Source organism: Ranitomeya variabilis, chromosome 1 (assembly GCF_051348905.1).
Source record: "Ranitomeya variabilis isolate aRanVar5 chromosome 1, aRanVar5.hap1, whole genome shotgun sequence".
Taxonomy (NCBI): Eukaryota; Metazoa; Chordata; class Amphibia; order Anura; family Dendrobatidae; genus Ranitomeya; species Ranitomeya variabilis.
Genome location: NC_135232.1, coordinates 670,390,454 through 670,411,552, shown reverse-complemented (window position 1 = coordinate 670,411,552; position 21,099 = coordinate 670,390,454).

The window sequence follows — 21,099 nt, the reverse complement described above, 5'->3', positions numbered from 1 at the left end:
GCTGCTTTAAAATCTGCTAACTACTTCTCTACCTTGGATCTCACCAGTGGGTACTGGCAGGTTCCCGTAGCAGAGGCGGACAAGGAAAAGACGGCCTTCACCACATTGATGGGTCACTGTGAATTCAACTACATGCCATTCGGACTGTGCAACACCCCAGGAACGTTCCAGAGGATGATGGAGTGCTGTCTTGGACACAAGAACTTTGAAACCGTATTGCTATATCTGGACGATGTCATTGTTTTCTCCAAGACTTATGAGGACCATCTGAAGCACCTGGCCGAGGTGTTTGAAGCCCTGTTCAACTTTGGCCTAAAGGTAAAACCGTCCAAATGCCATTTGTTAAAGCCCAAAGTGCAGTACCTGGGCCATGTAGTGAGTGCCGAAGGGGTGGCCCCAGACCCTGACAAGGTCACTGTGATCAGAGACTGGCTGAAGCCCAGCAACCTCCATGAAGTCCGGCAGTTCCTCGTGTTGGTAGGCTACTACAGGAGGTTTATCAAAGACTTCACCAAGAAAGCCATGCCATTGCAAGACCTGTTGGTGGGCCAATCCAAGAAAACCAAGGGTAAGAATACCCCATTTGACTGGAACGACGGACTGGAGGGATCCTTCACTTATTTGAAGTTGGCGCTGACGGGAGAAGAGGTACTGGCCTACCCTGAATATGACCAGCCATTTGTGCTGTATACGGATGCCAGCAACATGGGACTGGGAGCCGTGTTGTCCCAGGTCCAGAAAGGCAAATAGAGGGTAATTGCTTACGCCAGCAGGAAACTTCGTCCCACTGAAAGGAACCCTGACAACTACAGTTCCTTTAAGCTGGAGTTCCTCGCCATCGTTTGGGCAGTGACAGAAATGTTCAAGCACTACCTGGCCTCAGCAAAATTCACCGTCTTCACGGACAACAATCCACTGACACACTTGGACACAGCAAAACTTGGTGCCTTAGAGCAGTGGTGGATGGCCCGGTTGTCCAATTACGATTTCACCATCAAGTACCGGGCAGGGTACAAGAATGCAAGAAGACTTGGAAGCACTCGATGAAATAGAGTTGCCAGCTTTCCATCACCCCAAGGCCACTCAGTGTTCCCATCATGTGGGGAACAGGCGCAAGAACAAGCAGGACGCTACGCTGAATCCCCTGTCCCACCACAGATGGGCAGAGACCCAGGACAGTGACCCCGCGGTCCGTCGGGTGAAAGAGCTCCTTACGCAGGCAGGTTCACACCCTGGCCCGGATGATCCACAAGAGGCGCAACAACTGTGGAAGGGGAGAGGCAAACTGTTTATTTACGATGGTAAGCTGTGCCAAAGAAGCATCGACCCACGCACTCATGAGTTGGTATGGCAGATAGTAGTCCCAAGACAAGATGCGCCAATGGTTCTGGAAGCGTACCACGATGGAGCAGGACACTTCGGATGGAGGAAGTTGGAGAGTCTACTCTGTGGAAGGTTCTACTGGATTGGCATGAAGAAAGCCATCGAAAAGTGGTGTCGAGAGTGTGGCCCATGTAGCCTACGCAGGAAGGACCGTGACAGCCAAAAGGCTCCCCTGCAGCCTATCATCACCAAACGGCCACTTGAACTGGTCGCGCTAGATCATGTAAAGCTAACACCCAGCCGTTCAGGCTATGTCTACGCTCTACCCATCGTGGACCACTACTCTAGATTTCTGGTAGTTGTGTCTGTCAAAGATCTGACGGCCAGGACAGCAGCCAAAGCCTTCCAGCAGTACTTCTGTAGACCACACGGGTACCCAGAGAAGGTACTGACTGATCAAGGACCAGCATTTGAAGCGGAAGTGTTCCAGGAATTCTGCAATTTATACGGGTGTAAGAAGATCAGAACGACACCGTATCACCCACAAACTAACGGGATGTGCGAAAAGATGAACCAAGTGGTAATTGACTTACAGAAGACCTTGCCTGTGGAGGAACGGAACTTATGGCCATCAAAGTTGCCTGACTTGGTAGACATGTACAACCACATCCCAGTGAATTCCACCAACTGCACTCCAGCATACCTGATGCGAGGAAGATCCAGTAAGTTACCTGTTGATCTAGACATGGGAGTCCTAACCCCAGAAGATACCTCGCCAGATGCAGATTGGGATACAGAAAGACAGCAAAGGCTCCGCAAAGTACAGGAATGCGTGGAAAGTAGGGTTGAGCGAAACGGGTCGATCATTTTCAAAAGTCGCCGACTTTTGGCTAAGTCGGCGTCTCATGAAACCCGATCCGACCCCTGTGCTTGTCGGCCATGCGGTACGCGACTTTCGCGCCAAAGTCGCGTTTCAATGACGCGAAAAGCGCCATTTCTCAGCCAATGAAGGTGAACGCAGAGTGTGGGCAGCGTGATGACATAGATCCTGGTCCCCACCATCTTAGAGAAGGGCATTGCAGTGATTGGCTTGCTGTCTGCGGCGTCACAGGGGCTATAAAGGGGCGTTCCCGCCGACCGCCATCTTACTGCTGCTGATCTGAGCTTAGGGAGAGGTTGCTGCCGCTTCGTCAGAAGCAGGGAGAGCGTTAGGCAGGGTCCACTAACCACCAAACCGCTTGTGCTGTAGCGATTTCCACTGTCCAACACCACCTTCGGTGTGCAGGAACAGTGGAAGCTATTTTTTTTTTTTTTTTTCCTCAGCGCTGTAGCTCATTGGGCTGCCCTAGAAGGCTCCGTGATAGCTGTATTGCTGTGTGTACGCCACTGTGGAAACCAACTGCTTTTTTCAAAGCACATATCCTCTTGTTCCTTTCTGCACAGCTATCTTTTTTGTTTGTCCACACTTTTTATTTAATTTGTGCATCAGTCCACTCCTATTGCTGCCTGCCATACCTGGCTTAGATTACTGCAGGGAGATAGTAATTGTAGGACAGTCCCTGTTTTGTTTTTTTTTTTTTTTTTTTGTGGGAGATTAAGATTGGCATTTCTGCTACAGTGCCATCCCTGTGTGTGCCATCTCTCACTGAGTGGGCCATAGAAAGCCTATTTATTTTTTCCGTGATTTGTGTTCTAAATTCTACCTCAACACAAAAACACTACATCAATCAGTGGTAGAAAAATATTGGCCTCAGTCAGGGCTTGTGTGCCACTGCTGTGTGTGCTATCTCTCATTCAGTGGGCTATAGAAAGCCTATTTATTTTTATTTTTTTTTCTTATTATTTGGTTTCTAAAGTCTCCCTGAAAAAAAATAAATAAATAAAAAAACAGTGGGAGAGTAATATTGCCCTTTCAGCTTGTGTGCCAGTCTTGACTCCTGGGTGTGCCACCTCTCTCATTCAGTGGGCCATAGAAAGTCTATTTATTTATTTTTTTAAATATTATTGGGATTCTAAAGTCTCCCTTAAAAAACAAAAAATACATAAAAAAACAGTGGGAGAGTAATATTGCCCTTTCAGCTTGTGTGCCAGTCTTGACTCCTGGGTGTGCCACCTCTCTCATTCAGTGGGCCATAGAAAGCATTTTTTTTTTTTCCTTGATTTGTGTTCTAAAATCTACCTCAACACAAAAACACTACATCAATCAGTGGGAGAAAAATATTGGCCTCAGTCAGGGCTTGTGTGCCACTGCTGTGTGTGCTATCTCTCATTCAGTGGGCTATAGAAAGCCTATTTATTTATTTATTTTTTTTCTTATTATTTGGTTTCTAAAGTCTCCCTGAAAAAAAAAAAAAAAAGTGGGAGAGTAATATTGCCCTTTCAGCTTGTGTGCCAGTCTTGACTCCTGGGTGTGCCACCTCTCTCTCATTCAGTGGGCCATAGAAAGCCTATTTATTTTTTTGGTTTTTTTAATATTATTTGGTTTCTAAAGTCTCCCTGAAAATAAAAAAAAAAAAACTTAAAAAAACAGTGGGAGAGTAATATTGCCCTTTCAGCTTGTGTGCCAGTCTTGACTCCTGGGTGTGCCACCTCTCTCTCTCATTCAGTGGGCCATAGAAAGGCTATTTATTTTTTTGGTTTTTTTAATATTATTTGGTTTCTAAAGTCTCCCTGAAAAAAAAAAAAAAAAAAATTAGGTGGGAGATTAATATTGACATTAGTGCTTGAGTGACAGTCCTGCGTGTGTGTCATCTCTGTGATTTTGTGCCACAGAAAACAGAGTGTGTAACATTGTGCCTGATTTTCCTTGTGGTCTCACCAACCTGTTAAGGGATATTGAAATCATACTGAAGTTATAGCTCACCGTGTAAGTTGTTTGACAGCAACAAATAAAGTTACTTTGGTTAAGATTTTAAAACAATGAGGAAGTCTGGTGCAAGAGGTCGTCGTGGGCGTTCATTGTCAGCTGGTAATGATGGTAGTGGTAGTGGAGCATCAGGTGGTCGTGGGGATAAAAATATTCCACCTAAGTCTGGAGCTGTGGAGCCAGTTTCGTCGTCAGGCTAAACAAGGCCTCGAACGCTCTCTTTTCTGGGAGTAGGAAAACCGCTTTTAAAGGCGGAGCAGCAACAGCAAGTTTTGGCTTACATTGCAGACTCAGCCTCTAGCTCTTTTGCCTCCTCTTCCGAAACTGGTAAATGTAAAAGCAGCGCGTCGCTTGTGGATGTTCACGGTCAGGGACAAGTCGCTTCCTTGTCCTCCTCAGCAAAAACTACAACAAGAGAGAAGGATGCAGCAGGCGACACAACGGGTCACTCCATGGAGCTCTTTACACATACCGTCCCTGGCTTAGAAAGTGAAACATTTAACAGGCCATGCCCATTACAAGTATATTCTGACATGGAGTGCACTGATGCACAGCCACAGCCAGAGTACTATGCTGCTCCTTTGACTCAGACCACCACATTGCCCTCTCAGGGTACAGATCCACAATCAGACCCTGATGAGACTATGTTGCCCCGCCACGAACGCTATACCACCGACCGACACAGTGACACAGACGAAGTTGCACACGAGCTCGAAGAGGAGGTAATAGATGACCCAGTTATTGACCCCGATTGGCAGCCATTGGGGGAACAGGGTGCAGGCGGCAGTAGTTCAGAAGCGGAGGTGGAGGAGGGGCCGCAGCAGGCATCAACATCGCAACAGGTTCCATCTGCCGGGCCCGTATCTGGCCCAAAACGCGTGTCAAAGCCAAAACCTGTTGGAGGACAGCGTGGCCATCCGGTTAAAGCTCAGTCTGCAATCCCTGAAAAGGGATCCGAGTCTAGGAAGAGTGCAGTCTGGCATTTTTTTAAACAACATCCAACTGATCAGCGCAAAGTCATCTGTCAAAAATGTTCAACTAGCTTAAGCAGAGGTCAGAATCTGAAAAGTCTAAATACTAGTTGCATGCATAGACACTTAACCACCATGCATTTTCAAGCCTGGACTAACTACCAAACGTCCCTTAAGGTTGTAGCACCCTCGGCCAATGAAGCTAGTCAGCAACGCAACATCCCTTCCATCACTGTAAGGCCACCATTTTCCGCACCACCGGCAGTATCTGTGCAGGTTTCTTTGCCAGCCAAAAGCAGTCAGGGTCAGGGAACCACCAGTTTTGTAGGAGGAAATATTGCATCTAGGGCACCGGCGGAAACAATACCGTCTCCAACCGTCTCTCAGTCTGCCATGTACACCGGCACACCCGAAAGTTCCACGATCTCCAGCTCTCCAGTCCAGCTCACCCTACATGAGACTCTGGTTAGAAAAAGGAAGTACTTATCCTCGCATCCGCGTACACAGGGTTTTAACGCCCACATAGCTAGACTAATCTCGTTAGAGATGATGCCCTACCGGTTAGTTGAAAGCGAAGCTTTCAAAGCCCTGATGGAGTACGCTGAACCACGATACGAGCTACCCAGTCGACACTTTTTTTCCAGAAAAGCCATCCCAGCCCTGCACCAGCATGTTAAACAGCGCATCGTCCATGCACTCAGGCAATCTGTGAATACAAAGGTGCACCTGACTACAGATGCATGGACCAGTAGGCATGGCCAGGGACGTTATGTGTCCATCACGGCACACTGGGTGAATGTGGTGGATGCAGGGTCCACAGGCGACATCAATTTAGGGACAGTTGTGCCTAGCCCACGGTCTAGGAAACAGTTGGCTGTAGGCGTTCGCACCCCCTCCTCCTCCTCCTCCTCGTCCTCCTGCAGAAGCTACAGCTCTTCCACAGAACGCAGTCTGCCAACCACTCCATCGGCAGATGACACTGTTGCACACCAGTTGTCCCATTATGGGCCAGCTACTGCCAAGCGTCAGCAGGCTGTATTGGCTATGAAGTGTTTGGGCGACAACAGACACACCGCGGAAGTTCTATCCGAGTTCTTGCAACAAGAAACGCAGTCGTGGCTGGGCACAGTAGATCTTGAGGCAGGCAAGGTAGTGAGTGATAACGGAAGGAATTTCATGGCTGCCATCTCCCTTTCCCAACTGAAACACATTCCTTGCCTGGCTCACACCTTAAACCTGGTGGTGCAGTGCTTATTGAAAACTTATCCTGGGTTCTCCGACCTGCTCCTCAAAGTGCGTGCACTTTGCTCACATATCCGACGTTCGCCTGTACACGCCAGCCGTATGCAGACCTATCAGCGGTCTTTGAACCTTCCCCAGCATCGCCTAATCATAGACGTTGCAACAAGGTGGAACTCAACACTGCACATGCTTCAGAGACTGTGCGAACAGAGGCGTGCTGTTATTTATTTGTGGGAGGATACACGGGCAGGCAGTAGGATGGCAGACATGGAGTTGTCAGGTGTGCAGTGGTCTAAGATACAAGACATGTGTCAAGTCCTTCAGTGTTTTGAGGAATGCACACGGCTGGTTAGTGCAGACAACGCCGTAATAAGCATGAGCATCCCCCTAATGCGTCTGCTGATGCAAAGTTTGACGCACATAAAGGAGCAGGCGTCTGCACCAGAGGAAGAGGAAAGCCTTGATGACAGTCAGCCATTGTCTGGTCAGGGCAGTGTACAGGACGAGGTAGCGGGCGAAGAGGAGGTGGAGGACAAGGAGGATGATGGGGATGAGTATATTTTTAATGCCGAACCTTTCCCGGGGGCACAGGAAATTGGTTGCGTGTCACGGCCGGGTTCTGGTTTTTTGAGGGACACAAGTGACGTAGATTTGCCTGCAACTGCCCCTCAACCAATCACAACCGGAGATTTGACAACTGGAACTTTGGCCCACATGGCGGATTATGCCTTACGTATCCTAAAAAGGGACACACGCATTACGAAAATGATGAACGATGACGATTACTGGTTGGCCTGCCTCCTTGATCCACGCTATAAAGGCAAATTGCAAAATATTATGCCACATGAGAACTTGGAACTAATATTAGCAACCAAACAATCAACTCTTGTTGACCGTTTGCTTCAGGCATTCCCAGCACACAGCGCACGTGATCGTTCTCACACGAGCTCCAGGGGGCAGCAGACTAGGAGTGTTAGGGGTGCACACATCAGAAGTGGCGTTGGACAGAGGGGTTTTCTGACCAGGTTGTGGAGTGATTTTGCTATGACCGCAGACAGGACAGGTACTGCTGCATCAATTGAAAGTGACAGGAGACAACATTTGTCCAGTATGGTTACTAACTATTTTTCATCCCTTATCGATGTTCTCCCTCAACCGTCATTCCCATTTGATTACTGGGCCTCCAAATTAGACACCTGGCCAGAATTGGCAGAATATGCATTGCAGGAGCTTGCTTGCCCGGCAGCAAGTGTCCTATCAGAAAGAGTATTCAGTGCTGCAGGTTCAATATTAACCGAAAAAAGGACTCGTCTGGCTACCCAAAATGTTGACGATCTAACATTCATTAAAATGAACCACAACTGGATTTCGAAATCTTTTGCCCCACCTTGCCCGGCCGACACCTAGCTTTCCTATGAAAAGCTCTTGCCTGTGAATTACTTTTCTAATGTCTAATTTGCTGCAGCTGATTGTACAGCATACGACATGTTTACACCTCCCTAAATGGCAAAACTCCCCACACGGGGCCGTGGTATCGCGACTTGGCGCAAGCACCCGTGAGACTGCTGTTTGTCTGAAGAGGTGGGTGTGCTCGCTTTTGGTTGACGGCATTGCTACTGGGTCCCTCATAGTACAATGTAGTGTCTCTGGCGGTGGTGGTGCGCACCCAACGTCAGACACACCGTTGTAACATGAGGGGCCCTGGGGCGGTCCCGCCGGCCTCAAGAGAGTTCCCCCCTACCCCAGCTCAAAATGTGCTCTACCACGTGCAAAATTATGTCGCACAGCTCCACCAATCTTTAGTCTATTCGCTGACATCATTCAATGTCTGGCACTGACAATACAAATTTGTAGACATCTATGATGCAACTTAAAGTAGTCTGTGTCTGTGTCCTATATTGGCACCATTAAATAGTTACTGCCAAATTACTATGTCAGAAACTCAGTAGATGAGCCCACCCCTGTACCTAAGTATGCCACCTTTTTTTTTGTTTTGGTTGTTTTGCGAGACATTAACATCTATTTATATTTTGGGAGTACTGGGACAGACACTCCTTGCACTACTCCTCCACTCACCACCAAGCTGCCTGTGTATCCATGTAACCGCTGTAAAGCTGCCATGAGCCTATTGTTTGTTATTTTAGGCCTTTGATAGCCTGTCTGCGGTCCCTACTTTAAATACTCCTCCACTCATCACCAGCTGCCTGCCCGTGTATCCATGTAACCGCTGTAAAGCTGCCATGAGCCTATTGTTTGTTATTTTAGGCCTTTGATAGCCTGTCTGCGGTCCCTACTTTAAATACTCCTCCACTGACCACCAAGCTGCCTGTGTATCCATGTAACCGCTGTAAAGCTGCCATGAGCCTATTGTTTGTTATTTTAGGCCTTTGATAGCCTGTCTGCGGTCCCTACTTTAAATACTCCTCCACTGACCACCAAGCTGCCTGCCCGTGTATGCATGTAACCGCTGTAAAACTGCCATAAGCCTATTGTTTGTTATTTTAGGCCTTTGATAGCCTGTCTGCGGTCCCTACTTTAAATACTCCTCCACTGACCACCAAGCTGCCTGCCCGTGTATCCATGTAACCGCTGTAAAGCTGCCATGAGCCTATTGTTTGTTATTTTAGGCCTTTGATAGCCTGTCTGCGGTCCCTACTTTAAATACTCCTCCACTGACCACCAAGCTGCCTGCCCGTGTATCCATGTAACCGCTGTAAAACTGCCATGAGCCTATTGTTTGTTATTTTAGGCCTTTGATAGCCTGTCTGCGGTCCCTACTTTAAATACTCCTCCACTCACCACCAAGCTGCCTGTGTATCCATGTAACCGCTGTAAAGCTGCCATGAGCCTATTGTTTGTTATTTTAGGCCTTTGATAGCCTGTCTGCGGTCCCTACTTTAAATACTCCTCCACTCACCACCAAGCTGCCCGTGTATCCATGTAACCGCTGTAAAACTGCCATGAGCCTATTGTTTGTTATTTTAGGCCTTTGATAGCCTGTCTGCGGTCCCTACTTTAAATACTCCTCCACTCACCACCAAGCTGCCCGTGTATCCATGTAACCGCTGTAAAACTGCCATGAGCCTATTGTTTGTTATTTTAGGCCTTCGAAGCCTGTCTGCGGTCCCTCCTTCCACTAGGCCTCCACTGACCAGACCACTGCTGCCCGTGTACCCCTGGAACCAATTTTAAAGTGCCTACAGCCAGCCCATTTTATTGTGTTAGGCCTTCGAAGCCTGTCTGCGGTCCCTCCTTCCACTAGGCCTCCACTGACCAGACCACTGCTGCCCGTGTACCCCTGGAACCAATTTTAAAGTGCCTACAGCCAGCCCATTTTATTGTGTTAGGCCTTCGAAGCCTGTCTGCGGTCCCTCCTTCCACTAGGCCTCCACTCACCTGACCACTGCTGCCCGTGTACCCCTGGAACCAATAATAAAGTGCCTACAGCCAGCCCATTTTATTATGTTAGGCCTTTGAAGCCTGTCTGCGGTCCCTCCTTCCACTAGGCCTCCACTGACCAGACCACTGCTGCCCGTGTACCCCTGGAACCAATAATAAAGTGCCTACCGCCAGCCCATTTTATTATGTTAGGCCTTCGAAGCCTGTCTAAGGTCCCTCCTTCCACTAGGCCTCCACTCACCTGACCACTGCTGCCCGTGTACCCCTGGAACCAATAATAAAGTGCCTAGAGCCTATTTTTTTATTTAATTTAATATTAATAAAGCCAGGATGAACTACGATATACCACGCTATGAGCTACCCAGTTGACAATTCTTTTGCGAGAAAAGCCATCCCACCCCTCCACCTGCATGTTAAAGACCGCATTGTCCTTGCATTCTGTCAATTTGTCAGTCCAAAGGTATACCTGACAACAGACACATGGACCTGTAGGCCTGGCCACGGAAGGTTACGTGTCCTTTGTGGCTAAATGGGTTAATGTATTGGATGCATGGTCCACACAGGGGACAGCCTGCAAAGTCTGTCTGCAGTCCCTAATTCAAGTTGTCCTCAACTGAATAAAGCTGAGCTTCTACCTTCTGGCTCTGATTAACTGCTGTTTTTAAAAAAATTGGCTGTTCCGTCCTTCTAAAGGTGTCTGCCCCTGCCTGGTGTTGTCCTCAACTGAATAAAGCTGAGCTTCAACCTTCAGTTCCAAACATACAACAGAAAACTGGTACAATACAAAAAGTGGCCTCCAGCTACAAAAACTTTCTCCTACAAGTAGTTAACTGACAGTTTTTTTTCCAGTGAAAACACAGATATGGCATCCAACGAGTGTTGTCCTGTCTCGTCTTCTTTATATTATTGCCAAGAAGCTGCAACTGAATAAAGCTGAGCTTCAACCTTCAGTTCCAAATTACCATTTTTAAAAAAGCAATTGGCTGTTCCGGCCTACTAAAGGTGTCTGTCTGCCCCTGCCTGGTGTTGTCCTCAACTGAATAAAGCTGAGCTTCAACCTTCTGTTCCAAATTACCATTTTTAAAAAAGCAATTGGCTGTTCCGGCCTACTAAAGGTGTCTGTCTGCCCCTGCCTGGTGTTGTCCTCAACTGAATAAAGCTGAGCTTCAACCTTCTGTTCCAAATTACCATTTTTAAAAAAGCAATTGGCTGTTCCGGCCTACTAAAGGTGTCTGTCTGCCCCTGCCTGGTGTTGTCCTCAACTGAATAAAGCTGAGCTTCAACCTTCTGTTCCAAATTACCATTTTTAAAAATGCAATTGGCTGTTCCGGCCTACTAAAGGTGTCTGTCTGCCCCTGCCTGGTGTTGTCCTCAACTGAATAAAGCTGAGCTTCTACCTTCTGCCTCTTACTAACTGCTGTTTTTTTAAAAAATTGGCTGTTCCGGCCTACTAAAGGTGTCTGTCTGCCCCTGCCTGGTGTTGTCCTCAACTGAATAAAGCTGAGCTTCAACCTTCTGTTCCAAATTACCATTTTTAAAAATGCAATTGGCTGTTCCGGCCTACTAAAGGTGTCTGTCTGCCCCTGCCTGGTGTTGTCCTCAACTGAATAAAGCTGAGCTTCTACCTTCTGCCTCTTACTAACTGCTGTTTTTTAAAAAAATTGGCTGTTCCGGCCTACTAAAGGTGTCTGTCTGCCCCTGCCTGGTGTTGTCCTCAACTGAATAAAGCTGAGCTTCAACCTTCTGTTCCAAATTACCATTTTTAAAAATGCAATTGGCTGTTCCGGCCTACTAAAGGTGAATGTCTGCCCCTGCCTGGTGTTGTCCTCAACTGAATAAAGCTGAGCTTCAACCTTCAGTTCCAAATTACCATTTTTAAAAATGCAATTGGCTGTTCCGGCCTACTAAAGGTGTCTGTCTGCCCCTGCCTGGTGTTGTCCTCAACTGAACAAAGCTGAGCTTCCACATTCTGGCTTTCGCCCTATACTATCAGATATTAAACTGCATTTGGCCTACTAGTGTGGTTATGCCCTTGAAACAGTGTCTGCTGCTCTTGGGTTTGCTACTCCACTGAACAAAGCAATGCCGCCTGTTTAGTCCTGTTACCAATTTTGAACTGCATTTAGCCTACTTTATTCTTTGGCCCTATATCTGTTTCCTCCTCATCCTGCCCATTGCCCAGCCACTGCTAGATGAGTCTGCTGGTACATTGACCTAGACCACTACATTCCCCTTATACTCTACACAGCCAGAATCTGACCATGCTGAAAGTAAGGTTCCCCTTCCCGCATGTTATACCACCTTACACAGGGACAGAGAGGAAGGTGCAGATGAAAGTGCAGGTTCCTTCATCAGGTGGGGGGGCATACTCGTTGGCGACGTCACTGGCACAGGGCCCCTCAGAGTACGCAAAAGTGTCGCTGCTGGTGGGAGGCGCCCCCGCCATGCAAACACACATCGCTGTACTTTGAGGGGCCCTGTGCCAGTGCCAATGCGAACGAGTGGGCCCCCCCTGCTTGCTCAGGATCACAGCACTTGCAACGTTGAAATACTTACCTTTCCCTGCAACACCGCCGTGACGTAGTCCGCATTTCCTGGGCCCACGAAAAACTTGAGCCGGCCCTACTCCCCCCACAACTTTTGCCAAATGACCCCCAATTCCCTATGCCCAACTATTATTATAAAGTTAATTAAGATTGACAAGCTTCAGAAACAAGAATGGATGTTTTTGGCATTAAAATGGGCACTGTAGGTGTTTTCCTGGCCTCCACTCACTGCCGACTATGCTTCCCCATTGACTTGCATTGGGTTTCGTGTTTCAGTCGATCCCCGACTTTTAGCGATAATCGGCCAACTGCACTCGACTCGACTCTGGACAAAATCGGGTTTCACAAAACCCGACTCGATCTTAAAAAAATGAAAGTCGCTCAACTCTAGTGGAAAGAAGTCTAGCCCAAGCCAGACAAAAACAAGAAAGGGACTTGCCTGCTCCTGCAATTCCCTTGTCGCCAGGTGAACAAGTACTCAAATGGAAGAGGAGACTACACAAACTTGAAAACCAATGGGAAGCGGAACCATATACCATCCTGCCATCCGACTTTGACAAAACAAAGGTCTGTCTCATTAGCAAAGATGGAGGAGAAACCTCAACAGCAATATCCAGAGACCACCTCAAAATATTTCCTGATAAGTTGAGAGATAGGGAAACAGATCCAGGAACATCTCCACCCGTAGAAGAGGAGAAGATGATACACACTGTTCTTTTAGCCTTTCTCCAGTCTTGGACTCAAATAAATCAGGCCATCGTGGTACCTGTTTTGACGTTTCGTCAGCCGAACCCCCCGGAACCAAATGTGATGCCGGATCATCTGGAGCCAAAAGAGACTCTGCACCAACAGATTCCAATAGCCGACGTGATCCCAGCCAATAGCGATAGCAAGCACAGCGGACCCTGTTAGGTCACTAGCAACCCCTGCACTGTGGAGGTCTACACGTAGCACTAAAAATCAGACCCCAATTCGCTACAAACATTTGAAATATTAATGGTTGCTGCTGTTTGTTTGAAAATGTCTGTATATTTATCTTTGTCACAGGTTTAAAATGGACAATGGAGTAATGGACAGTGAATTACTCAAAAACTTTCATTATACTTTTAAAAGGATCCCTTTTTTACCCGGGATCCTTGCTGTTTCAAGTTTGCACTCACTGAACTGGGAGTCATGAACTGTGCATGACCAAGACTTTCGCAATGTTCAAGTGTCCTCACCTCCCATAAAGGGAAGCATTGTTATCTTAACCTGTTTTAAAGCATTCCAAAATTTTGTATGTCTTTTTGCTAATGTATTGTTGTTCTTCTTTTCCCAGTCCCGGAGTACTGGATTTAACAGGGCGGGAGTGCGGCGCCCCAGTGTCCTGGTCGTCGCAGTGATGCATTATCCTTTCAGGGGAGAAGTGATGTCATGTCTGAAGGCAATGAAAGACAACCGCATTCAGTTATTACACGCATGCAACATGTTCACACTCCAGACCAGAAGGGGGAGTTCTAAGCCTGTTTAGGGTGAGCTCCCCTATTGACATCCTGATCTGGGGGGAAGGGAGTTCAGTTCCTGTCAGGCAGACAGAAGAAGTGGAGCTCTGCTGGCCTGAAGTGCTGCAACTCCTGGAAAAAGACACAAAAGAGTGAACATACTACAGAGAGTGTGCAGGAAAGCAGAGCACAGGAGAGGAATATCAGAGGGAGATCAGCCAGGAACAAGCTGCTCCTTTCTGAGGCGCAGAAGCTGGTAGCCAGAAAAACCGAGGGAGTAATTGACTCTACGCATTACTTCAGAGACCGGCAGGGCAGTCAATTCCAAGTTGGCTGCCCGACCTTAATACCTAAGAAGAAACGGTGGCAAATTGTGGGGGTCGGGGTGTCTCTAGGGTCCCTACAAACAAGCCCCAGGCTATCCCAGTCATACGGGTTGTCCTATTCATACCATCTGGGGGACAGAGAGGAAGAAATAACATCAAGAACAATTACAAGAGTTGTGAGGACTATCCCGTGGTGCTCAGCAGGGAGGTACTACAACACACAGGCGCTAGTAGGAAGGCTACTGATTTCCACCTGGACTAGGGGACTCTGGAATTGCCTTCAGACCGACCGGACTCTGCCTGCCCTGTCATCTGGCACTCTGGGCTGAGGATACCATCTGAAGTCTTCAGTAAACAAGGTAAAAGACTGCAAACCTGTCTCCTCGTTCTTTATTGCCCATATATAAACTCTTTTACTGGACACCCCTGAGGGCCACGGACCGGGTTAGCCACCGTGACACCCCCCGAACCGAAGGACCCGGTACCGAGTACCCCATTGCCCTACTCTGGGGACACTCCACTATACTCACCTGCTCCCCGTTCCACTGCCTCCAGCCGCCGCTACATTCCCCGTCCACTGCACTGACTGCTCAGGCAGAGGGTGGCGCGCACTAATCGCGTCACTGCAGCCTCTGACCCGAGCGTCAGTGCAGAGGATGCCGAAGACGCAGCGGTGGCTGGTGACGGTGGAACGGGAGCAGGTGAATATCGCGCACTGCTTATACTCACCTGCTCCTGGCGCGGTCCCTGCTTCCCCAGCGCCGGCAGTTTCTTCCTGTAGTGAGCGGTCACATGGTACCAGGGACCGCGCCAGGAGCAGGTGAGTATGCTTAGACAGCTGCCACTCCACCTCCCCTGCCGACCCCTGGGTATGACTCGAGTATAAGCCGAGAGGGGCAATTTCAGCCTAAAAAAATGGGCTGAAATTCTCGGCTTATACTCGAGTATATACGGTAACTATTTTGTGTGATATGACTCTCTGACTTAAGGGCATAAAAATTAAAAGTTATAAAATTTCAACATTTTCGCCAAATTTCTGTTTTTTTCACAAATAAACACAAGTCATATGAAATAAATTTTATAAATATAAAGGACAATATGTCACGAGTAGTGTTGAGCATTCCGATACTGCAAGTATCGGGTATCGGCCGATACTTGCTGTATCGGAATTTCCGATACCGGATCCGATACTTTTGTGGTATCGGGTATCGGGTATCGCAACAACATTAATGTAATAATGTGTAAAAAAGAGAATTAAAATAAAAAATATCGCTATACTCACCTGTCCGACGCAGCCGGGACCTCAGCGAGGGAACCGGCAGCGTTGTTTGTTTAAATTTCGCGCTTTTACTTGGTTACGTGAAGTCCCGGCTTGTGATTGGTCAGGGCGGCCATGTTGCCGGGACGCGGACCAATCACAGCAAGCCGTGACGAAATTACGTCACGGCTTGCTGTGATTGGTCCGCGTCCCGGCAACATGGCCGCCATTAACCAATCACAAGCCGTGACGTCACGGGAGGCTGGACATGCGCGTATTTTGAAAAGCGCGCGTGTCCAGCCTCCAGTGACGTCCCGGCAACATGGCCGCCATTAACCAATCACAAGCCGGGACGTCACGGGAGGCTGGACATGCGCGTATTTTGAAAAGCGCGCGTGTCCAGCCTCCAGTGACGTCCCGGCAACATGGCCGCCATTAACCAATCACAAGCCGGGACGTCACGGGAGGCTGGACATGCGCGTATTTTGAAAAGCGCGCGTGTCCAGCCTCCAGTGACGTCCCGGCAACATGGCCGCCATTAACCAATCACAAGCCGGGACGTCACTGGAGGCTGGACACGCGCGCTTTTCAAAATACGCGCATGTCCAGCCTCCCGTGACGTCACGGCTTGTGATTGGTTAATGGCGGCCATGTTGCCGGGACGCGGACCAATCACAGCAAGCCGTGACGTAATTTCGTCACGGCTTGCTGTGATTGGTCCGCGTCCCGGCAACATGGCCGCCCTGACCAATCACAAGCCGGGACCTCACGTAACCAAGTAAAAGCGCGAATTTTAAACAAACAACGCTGCCGGTTCCCTCGCTGAGGTCCCGGCTGCGTCGGACAGGTGAGTATAGCGATATTTTTTATTTTAATTCTTTATTTTACACATTAATATGGTTCCCAGGGCCTGAAGGAGAGTTTCCTCTCCTTCAGACCCTGGGAACCATCAGGAATACCGTCCGATACTTGAGTCCCATTGACTTGTATTGGTATCGGGTATCGGTATCGGATTGGATCCGATACTTTGCCGGTATCGGCCGATACTTTCCGATACCGATACTTTCAAGTATCGGACGGTATCGCTCAACACTAGTCACGAGAAAACAGTCTCAGAATCACAGGGATCCATTGAAGCGTTCCAGAGTTATGACCTCATAAAGTGACAGTGGTCAGAATTGTAAAAATTGGCCTGGTCAGGAAGGTGAAAACAGGCTTCGGGATGAAGGGGTTAAAGATCATGGGGGACACATACAAATGCAAGGCTGATAAGAAACGGTTGTCAGGTCCGAACCTGGGTGTGAATGATTTTGTATGGCTGTCTATTAGAAATATTAAACTGAAAATTCTTCCTGGAAAATAGGTCCTAGGTACATTGGTCCTTAGAACATGGTCGCCGTAATTAACCATGTGGCCTTTCGTCTTGAGCTTCTTTTAACTCTTAAAATCCTCAATGTTTTCCACAGGTCATTGCTCAAAAAATGTATAGCGCCTGTGGAGCCGACACCCTTTCTGCCGCCACCGATTGTAGTTGAAGGTAATTTGAACTTTCCGTTGGCAAAAATAGTGGATTCTCGTATGGTTTGCTGTTGTTTACAATACTTAGTGCAGTGGAAGGGGTAGGGTCGTGAGGAGAGGATGTGGGTACCGGCATCTGAGGTTAATGCCAGGAAACTAATTTGGTCCTTCCATAGCTCTTATGAAAGATTGGTTCATATCCATAGGAAAAGTCAACATATGTGGGGTCATTGGTGTGTGGCTCCAATGTTACTATGCCATCATCTTGTAAATTGGTGGATTCAGGGCTGCCATTAGAAATTTCGGGGCTCCATACTGGCAAAATTTTCGGGGCCCCCTTGAGACTCCGCCCAGGCTCCACCCCAGCCCCACCTCCACCCCTCGAACTGTCCACAGTCCCACTGCTCTCTCTTGGAAAAACTCTACTTCTCACCTATCACACATTAACAGTTCCCATCACCAGATCACACATATAGCCAGCAGCTTTTGTTTTGGCCAAAATATTTTTTAAGCCACCACCATAACACGGTAGACACTTTTGGCCGGGCCCTACTCTACTGTAACCTACTAAATATTTGTTAACATATGCAATACAATTTAGGTATATTTTTAATTATTTTTCAATTTTTAAAATGACCAATAATATCACATACAAGAACAAATACAACACCATGACCAGACCACATATTACCACCAGTGACCGAATAATATCACATACAAGGAACAAATACCACCGCACCATGACCAGACCACATATTACCACCACAAAGTGACCGAATAATATCACATACAAGGAACAAATACCACCGCACCATGACCAGACCACATATTACCACCACATAGTGACCAAATAATAGCATATACAAGGAACAAATACCACCACACCATGTCCAGACTACATATTACCACCACATAGTGACTGAATACAATACTGATCAGTAATAAAAAAACCACAATACTAATATCACCATAAGTGCCATTATACACAGGAGATGTGTACTTAGTATGCAGTGTCTGTGTACAGGTTATACAGTGATTACCGGTGACATTATACACAGGACCTCTGTATATAGTATACAGTGTATAGTGTCAGTGTATAGGTAACACACTGACTCACCAGTGACGTCTCTAGGTGAAGTCCTTCTTTCATCCAGCACAGACCGCCATCACTTCATACAGCCACGACTTGTCTCTGCAGGAAATAACACAGTTATCTCGAGCTCCGCTTGCGGAACACATTACTTAATAATTTTTTCCAACTTCTACATTACACCACATGAAGAAAAAGAGGCAACATAGTGTCACTCTACACAGTAACAGGACTTCCCCCCCATGTAAAACAGTGTCCTCAAAAAATAAAATAAATACATCACTGCAGTAATAATATCCCTTAATTGGCCCCTATGGTAATAATAATATCCCTCACCCTGGCCCCATGTGTCTCATTCCTGGCTTTAGCCATATGTTCACCCATCCTGCCCTCATGAGTATCCATCCTGCCCCATATGATCTCCCCATCCTGCCCCATCTGTCTCCATCGTATCCATCCTGTCCCATGATCCTGCACGATCTGTCTCCAACCCTGCTCCATCTGTCTCCAATCATGCCCCCATGTCTTTTATCCTGCACTGTGTCTCCAATCATACCGTGTATCTCCATTCTGCCCCGTGTCTCCAATCATGCCCATATCTCCATTCTGCCCCGTGTCTCCAATCATGCCCGTATCTCCATTCTGCCCCCTATGGCTCCAATAATGCCCCCATGTCTCCAATCATGCCCCCTGTGTCTCCATTCTGCCCCATCTGTCTCCAGTCATGCCCTGTATCTCCATTCTGCCCTGGTGTCCAGCATTCTGTCCCTGTGTCCAGAATTCTGCCCCTGTATCCAGCATTCTGCCCCTGTATCCAGCATTCTGCCCGTGTCTCATAGTCTGCCCCTCGTGTCCAGCATTCTGCCCGTGTCCAGCATTCTGCCCCCGTGTCCAGCATTCTGCCCCCATGTCTTACAGTCTTTCCCCATGTCCAGCATTCTGCCCCCATGTCCAGCATTCTGCCCCCATGTCTCACAGTCTTTCCCCGTGTCCTGCATTCTGCCCCCATGTCCAGTATTCTGCCCCTCGTGTCCAGCATTCTGCCCCTGTGTCCAGCATTCTGCCCCCGTGTCCAGCATCTCTACCCCAGCGTCTCCAGCATTCTGCTCCTGTGGCCAGCATTCTGCCCCTGTGGCCAGCATCTCTGCCTCAGCGTGTCCAGCATTCTGCCCCTGTGTCCAGCATCTCTGCCCCAGCGTGTCCAGCATTCTGCCCCTGTGGCCAGCATTCTGCCCCAGTGTGTCCAGCATTCTGCCCCAGCGTGTCCAGCATTCTGCCCCTGTGGCCAGCATTCTGCCCCTGTGGCCAGCATCTCTGCCCCAGCGTGTCCAGCATTCTGCCCCTGTGTCCAGCATTCTGCCCCTGTGTGCAGCATTCTGCCCCTGTGTCCACCATCTCTGCCCCAGCGTGTCCAGCATTCTGCCCGTGTCCAGCATCTCTGCCCCAGCGTATCCAGCATCTCTGCCCCAGCGTGTCCAGCATTCTGCCCCTGTGTCCAGCATTCTGCCCCAGCTGTTGTGAATTAGACTTTTTTGGCTCCCTCTTGTGGTCACTAGTGATATGACTCTGGGATTGTCTTTCCTCAGTTTGGCACCCACCTGGGTCGTTAGTCCAGGGGTGTTGCTATATAAACTTCCTGGTTTCTCAGTCCTGTGCCTGGCATCGTTGTAATCAGTTCCTTTCTGTTTGCTCCTGTCTGCTGGTCTTGGATTTGCAAAATTAAGCTAAGTCCTGCTTCCTTGTTTTTTGGTTATTTGCTTGCTCTTATTTTTTGTCCAGCTTGTACTAAATGTGATTCCTGATTTTGCTGGAAGCTCTAGGGGGCTGGTGTTCTCCCCCCGGGCCGTTAGACGGTTCGGGGGTTCTTGAATATCCAGCGTGGAAATTTTGATAGGGTTTTTGCTGACCATATAAGTCATCTTACTATATTCTGCTATTAGTCAGTGGGCCTCTCTTTGCTAAATATCTAGTTCATTCTTACGTTTGTCTTTTCTCCTTACCTCACCGTTATTATTTGTTGGGGGCTTGTATCCAACTTTTGGGGTCCTTTCTCTGGAGGCAAGAAAGGTCTATCTTTTCCCTTCTAGGGTTAGTTAGTTCTCCGGCTGGCGCGAGACGTCTATAACCAACGTAGGCACGTTCCCCGGCTGCTGCTATTTGTGGTGCTAGGATTAGATATATGGTCAGCCCAGTTACCACTGCCCTATGAGCTGGTTTTTTGTGTTTGCAGTCTTGGTATGTACTTTTGAGACCCTCTGCCATTGGGGTCATAACACCCAGCGTGTCCAGCATCTCTGCCCCTGTGTCCAGCATCTCTGCCCCAGCGTGTCCAGCATTCTGCCCCTGTGTCCAGCATCTCTGCCCCAGCTTGTCCAGCATTCTGCCCCTGTGTCCAGCATCTCTGCCCCAGCATGTCCAGCATTCTGCCCCAGCGTGTCCAGCATTCTGCCCCAGCGTGTCCAGCATTCTGCCCCTGTGTCCACCATCTCTGCCCCAGCGTGTCCAGCATTCTGCCCCTGTGTCCACCATCTCTGCCCCAGTGTGACCAGCATTCTGCCCCTGTGTCCAGCATCTCTGCCCCAGCGTGTCCAGCATTCTGCCCCTGTGTCCAGCATTCTGCCCCAGCATGTCCAGCATTCTGCCCCTGTGTCCAGCATTCTGCCCCTGTGTCCACCATCTCTGCCCCAGCGTGTCCAGCATTCTGCCCCTGTGTCCACAATCTCTGCCCCAGCGTGTCCAGCATTCTGCCCCTGTGTCCAGCATTCTGCCCCCAGTGTGTCCAGCATTCTGCCCCTGTGTCCACCATCTCTGCCCCAGCATGTCCAGCATTCTTCCCCTGTGTCCACCATCTCTGCCCCAGCATGTCCAGCATTCTGCCCCAGCGTGTCCAGCATTCTGCCCCTGTGTCCACAATCTCTGCCCCAGCGTGTCCAGCATTCTGCCCCTGTGTCCAGCATTCTGCCCCTGTGTCCAGCATTCTGCCCCTGTGTCCACCATCTCTGCCCCAGCGTGTCCAGCATTCTGCCCCTGTGTCCACAATCTCTGCCCCAGCGTGTCCAGCATTCTGCCCCTGTGTCCA